Source organism: Carlito syrichta, unplaced genomic scaffold (assembly GCF_000164805.1).
Source record: "Carlito syrichta isolate Samal-C Ts95f unplaced genomic scaffold, Tarsius_syrichta-2.0.1 Scaffold228081, whole genome shotgun sequence".
Classification (NCBI taxonomy): Eukaryota; Metazoa; Chordata; class Mammalia; order Primates; family Tarsiidae; genus Carlito; species Carlito syrichta.
The window spans coordinates 1,895-8,213 of NW_007172177.1; the positions used below are offsets into that span (position 1 = coordinate 1,895).

At 39.3% G+C, this 6,319-nt stretch overlaps 1 pseudogene; it reads left to right on the plus strand.

The window, feature by feature from the left end:
• The first annotated feature begins 2,877 nt into the window (after positions 1 to 2,877).
• LOC103253407 lies at positions 2,878 to 5,758 on the plus strand (annotated as a pseudogene).
• Positions 5,759 to 6,319: the final 561 nt, after the last annotated feature.

Genomic DNA, 6,319 nt, shown 5'->3' on the forward strand with positions numbered 1-6,319 from the left:
ACTGTAATAACAAACAATATACACAATATACAGTAATATCTCTACAAAAACTGAATCGCTGTTTTTATGGTGATAACAAGTCACGCAGTCCGTCGGCGACACTATACAACCACTCTGCTTGCCTATCGACCCGCACACCCCGGGGGGCCTGCAGCACCCTAAGGCAAGGTCTGTCCAGAAACAAGATGAATGAACAAACGGGGAACATATATATATATGCAATTACCAGAGTCAGGTGTCTGGGTTCGGGCGCCAAAGCTGTCAGTGACCAGCACTGACCAAGGGTGGGATAGGACCCACACCAGAGAATCTGGACGGTGAGAAGAGACCACTCGGAGGCAGTTCTTCTGGGAACAGTCTGATCAGGACTGAAGCCAAATTTTATTCGAACTCCTTCCAACTTATATACCGTTTTCTATACCCTCCAGCAGTGTGATAATCACTTACTGGGGGCGTACAAGTTCCGTGCTTTACAAACTATGCATCACAAGACCACCACGAGATCTGCAATTTCCAAGCAAACAATTCGAATTCCATGATGCCTGCCGTACTTACATTAAGGTCACAGGTGCAAAATTTCAATACAAATCGTTCAAAGTGTTTTCCATAATGTTCAATGAATCATTCATATTATACTCTTTGTTCTATACCCTGATTAATACAAAAAACTTTTCTAAGTTAACTCTAAGTTCAATCCAAGTTCACTGACCCCTAATATTTTTAACGATTAATACAGCAAGCATAAATTTATGCAACTATGAGTGTATGTGTATATATTTTATCCTAACTAGTCTACTCTAAAAATCAAATAGTAGCTGTCACACTCTTGAACAAGGAAATGCATGGCTGCCAAGATGGCGGCCATGGGCTGAAGCAGACAGAGTTTTGGTAATTAAGGAAACAAAAGAAAACTTTCTGCCTGGCTAGGGGCAGGGCGACAAAACTATTTAGTTTCTAATTTTAGCCCTAGGGGAAACAGCTTTTGGGAACAACAGCTGACTACCCAGGCTACCAGGAAATAAAAGTTAAAAAATATCTAGAAAGAAATAAAACTTAGAAAGACAGAGAAAAATAATTCTGCTATGCACTTTCCATCAGGTGTATTGAGATTTACTTATAAGTTTTACTGCCATGTATGCACACTGGTCACTAATCACACGCCAATATTATAGGTATAACTGATATCCTATGTCAGAGGCGATCTTCCAGATGGACCTTTACAGGCCTCAGCCATGTAGCTATAGATGTTGGCTGCCAGCACGTATTAAAACTTCCTCCCAAATAGAAGAGACTACAGGTTATAAAACAGCAAAATCATTGACTCTTTATAAGAACAGGCATTTTCAGAACCCAGTTTGTTACAATTTTTTACCCTTTTGGGATTTCCAATATATGGATATGTTTTTTCTTCCCTTCATAGCTCCTTTTGTTTTTCTTATGTATAGTTAATCTTCTTGTAAAGTTTGTTTCTTCTCACCTAGAAGCCATCAAACTCCAAGTAGTGATGCAGTTGGAACATTGTATAGAAATTTCTACCACGGACCTTTAAATCTCCCTCCAGAGGATCCCTAGCTGCTGTTCCCATACTTCGTCCATGATCAGCAGTAAGTAGCCAAATCGGTCATCATCCTCACTCCCTACTGGCAGTTAGGGTTACTACTCCAGATGGAGGAATGAGACAGGAGATAGCTAGAAAAAGGTTAGGCAGGCAGACAGACAGTTGAGTCCCCTGGTGACAATGTGGAGAACTCCTGGTGGGCCTCACAGGCTCAGTGTTGGTAAACAACTCACTGCAAACCTCTCAAGCTTACTACTGGGATTGAAAAGCAAGCAATCAACTCACCATTTGGTCCCTACATTGATACTGGCCAATCAGAACAGCAACAGCACACAGCTAGAGCTAGCCAATCGGTGTGAACTTAAGACAATATAAGCACCAGGTTTATAGCCCCAGATGGGCAACCCCTTCGGGCCGCCTTCTGCTGTGGGAGTTTTTCTATCCTCAATAAATCCTGCTTACTCACCTTCCAGCTGTCCGTGTCCCTCAATCTTCCTGGGCATTAAACAAGAACTTTAATCCTGAAGAACTGCAACCTGAAGAGCTGCAGATTATCAGAGTCAAAAAGCCGTGCACCCCAGAGGCTGGCTTTTCAGTTGAGGGAGCCAACTGAACCAGGAAAGTTGATGGAATAAGAGAAGATATTGAAGCTGAAACACCTTGGCGTTAGGCTTGCCATCACAACACCCAGGGTTAGGTTTGCCAACCCATTGAGCTGACACACTTGAGGCCCAGGCTAATCTGAAAAGTCTGCATCACTAAAAATGGGGTAGGAGTAGTCACTGAGGTACCCATTATGTGTTGAACCAGTTACTGAGGCAGCAATCACAGAGAAGATCTAGTCACTTGGCCATCCATCACAGAGAAGGATCAGTCACTGGAGCGTTTTTTCATAGTCGAGAGTCAGACACTGGTGCACAAATTACTATTCATTTCTGTACCTAAGAGGAGGAGTAGTCACTGTGCAACCAGAATAGATAAGGGTAATTTACTTTGATTGGCATCACAGAAGGTGGTCAGTTACTGGGGCACCCATAACAGAGCAAGATCTGTCATTGGGGCACCATTCAAATATGCAGAAAAGTCACAAATGCATCCTTCACAGAGGGAAGCTAGTCACTCATAGACCTTATGCTGAGAAGGGCTAGTCTCTTTGGCATCCAAAATAGCTCAACATCAAACACTGGGGACCAACTATGGAGGAAGTCACTTATTGAGAAAACCATCCAAAAGGAGGAATAGTCACTGGGCAACCATTATGTTGGAGGGGCAGTCAATGAACCAATCACATGTGAGGTTGAGCCACTGAGACACCCATAATGGCAGAAGGTCAGTCCTTGGGGCACCCATAGTAGAGAAGGCCCAGTCGTTGTGGCACTAATCATAAAGGAGTTCCTGTCACTGGTGCACCCAGCAAAGAAAATAACCAGTCACTTGGTCATCCATCATGGAGGAGGTGCTATAACTGTTCCAACAGACTTTCTACTTCTTGAAGAAAACCACCAAGAATAACAAAACCCACGCAGTGTAAAGCAGCCTAGAAGAATTCAATGACAAATACATTGCAAAGTTTACCAACTTTCTGCAGCTCTTTGTGAGTGTTCACCTAAGAAGAATTGAGTCTTTCTTCTAATTTCCTGTGGTGGATTTCTTTGACACTTTTGTTCACGTACATATTTCATCACCCTACTTGGGAAGGTTACTTGTCTTGCTTCACTATCTGGACACTATTTTTGGACTATCTGACAAGTCAAATTGAAAGTCATCTTGGAGACAAGAAAACAGTTCTCAAAAGGTATGAAGTTTCCTTGGTTCTCTTGCTTACAGAGGTGTTAAATCATATCTGGTTCAGATACAGCCAGGCCCAGTTGGAGGAGTCGGACGATGAGACCATGGATTATGATCAGCAGAGAGTGGTAGCAGTACTTATGCCAGACCTTATAGATAGTAGCCAAACTGATGGAACTCCTTCCCACACATGTCTTCTCATCACTGTTCTAAGTTCTTTGGAACAATTTAGAAATTTATTTGAGATTACAACAGTTTAAAAATATTTCAGGGTCAGACCACAGGTTGAACAACACAACAAAGAATGACTGCGAGCAGCTGCACTGTTCTCTGAGAGACTTGAGCTCCTTACTGCAAGCTGTGGGCCTCTTAGCCAGGTACTTTATCAGGCATATGTTTGCTTTGAATTGGTGTGTCCTATGTGAATATTTGAAGTCAAAAGGAGATGAAGGTGAAGAATTTTTTACAGCAGATTTTGGCAGAGCCTGTATTTATGCTTGCATATTATTTACTGAGTTACATCTAGGGCATTCCAGTTAATGAAGAACAAAAAGGGAATTTTTGCTACATTGGTAATTTGATGACAAAAGAATTTAGGTCAACAATTGATTCTAATTATTAAGTCTTTAGTTACCAGTGAAGAAGGAGGAAGAAAATTACTGCTGACTATTTTACAGGAGATTCTTACTCTGCCCACAACCCCTATATTCCTGTTTTTTTTCCTTGTTGAGAGACAAGTTCACATGATTACAAGTAATAAAAAGACAACTCAAATTTTTACAGAAATTATATTAGAGATTAAGACATCCATTATTACAGTTAGTGTTAATGCTCCAGCTGCAGCAAGGAAGAAATGACTCAACATGGCTGAAATAAAAGTTAAGCTTATTGAAGCAAAAGAAGCTTTGGAAAATTGCATTACCTTTCAGGATTTTAATCAGGCATCAGAATTAAAAGAAATAAAAGCATTAGAAGACGCCAAAATAGATCTATTGAAAGAAACAGAGCAACTCGAAATTGAAGAAGTCTACATAGAGAAGAATGACGTTGAAGCACTGCAGAAGTGTCTTATTTTGTGCTATGAGCTATTGAATAAGATGTCCATCTCAATAGGCATAAGTGCAACCATGAACAGAATCATTGAGTCACTTATTCTTCTTGGAATAATAAGTGATTTCTTCCTGTAGTAAGAAATCTGACTGTTTTGTGTTTGGGATGCTGTGGACAACAGAATCATGATTTTGCAAGTAAACACTTTGCATTTTCCTGTTACAGTGTTGCAAATTGATGATGTCACAATAAAAAAAAACTGTTTTAAAGGCAATCTTGGTCGAACTGATGATGTTTGGGTTTGAACCATCTAAAACCAAAAAGTCAAAGCCCCTCAACGTGAAGGAACAGAAATAAACAGTGATGATGAGCGAGAGCCAAAATAAGTTGAAGAGATTGCTACAGCTAATAGTATTCTAAATATAATTTAGTGTGTTATCTGAAGTAAGGACAGGAGCTGCAGAAGGAACAGACAAGATTGTGTTATCTGGACTTTTGTTCAGCACCAGAATTCTTACTCATCTTATTCTTTTATGGTTCAATCCTGTGACTGTAAATGATGCTTGACTTCAACATTGCCTGAGTGTGTTCTTCTCCATAATTGCATATCCAAACAGGACAAATCAGGAATGCTTTTAAGAAACCTTTCTTCCAACTCTGCAAACACTGACCAATGTCCCACATCCTCTCCTTTAGCTTAATTAGATTTCACAAATGTTGCTGAATAATTGTAAATTTGACAAGACTAAGTAGGTTAAATCACCAGGTCAAAAATTATCAAAATTATCAAACCTTAACAGTACATGACAATTTGGCTATAATAATTTGCAATTATCTCTTAAGAAGTCCATGCACACCAGAAATTTGAGTCTATATAAAAATATTGAATTAATTAGAACTCAGGAACAACCTTACAAAATATCTTCTGTTTCTGTTGAATACGATTCTGGAAGAAGTAAAAGATAGGACATGACTGAGAGCTTTGGAGAAAATAAATATTCAATTAGAAAAAAGGAATCAAAGAATTTGGTGACCAAGTTGAAGAAGTACAGGATGCCAATACAGTTATTTTTCAAACTGAAGATGAAAAGAGTGATGTATAAGTAACTCCTGTCAAGTATGTAAAAGCAACACAAAACTCAAAATCCATACAACAAAACACTAAAAGAGGACAAAGAAAAGTCACAACTTTGTTAGGATGAATAGAAGATATCAGATTGCTAAGACTGACTCTAAAAGTTCCAGAACCAGAATCAGAAATGAAGATGAGATGAGCAAGGCAAGCTAAAACAGCGGAACTAAAAAACAAATAAACTTAGCCTTGCACAATTTCTCAATGAAGATATAAATTTGAAGATATGATGGAAGTGGAGTCCTTTGAATTTATGTTCAGTTCTTTGCTTCAATAAAGTTACCCTGTGTCAAAAAAGGCGATTTTGAGGGGGTAGTAAATAGTTAAGATGATGAATGCTCCAAAGTACATAGATTTAATTTTTACCAATAAAGTAGATGTGTTAAATAATCACATGTAAACAAAAACGACACAAAAGGGGGCCCAATGAAAGCAGGAATTATTGTTTGGAGGCAAGGCCCCTTGTAGGTAAGTGTTATAGGAACACAATGGCCTCAGTGTACCTGCTAGTACTGTTGTGAGTGGCTGCATTTAGCTTCAGTGAATTTTTTTGGAGGTTATTTCAACATGTTTGTCTATTTTATGATCGATGATATATGAGCACACCTGTCCACGCCACATGGAATATTCAGCAGTTTTTGACCAAAAAAATGCCATGACCCCCAAGAGCCACCATTCCTATTCACCCAATCTTACCCCACGTGATTTTGTTGCCCTGGATAAAAAAGTCTTCAAAAGAAAATATTTGCCAATGTGGAAGAGGTGAAACAAAAATAGCAGAAACACTGAAA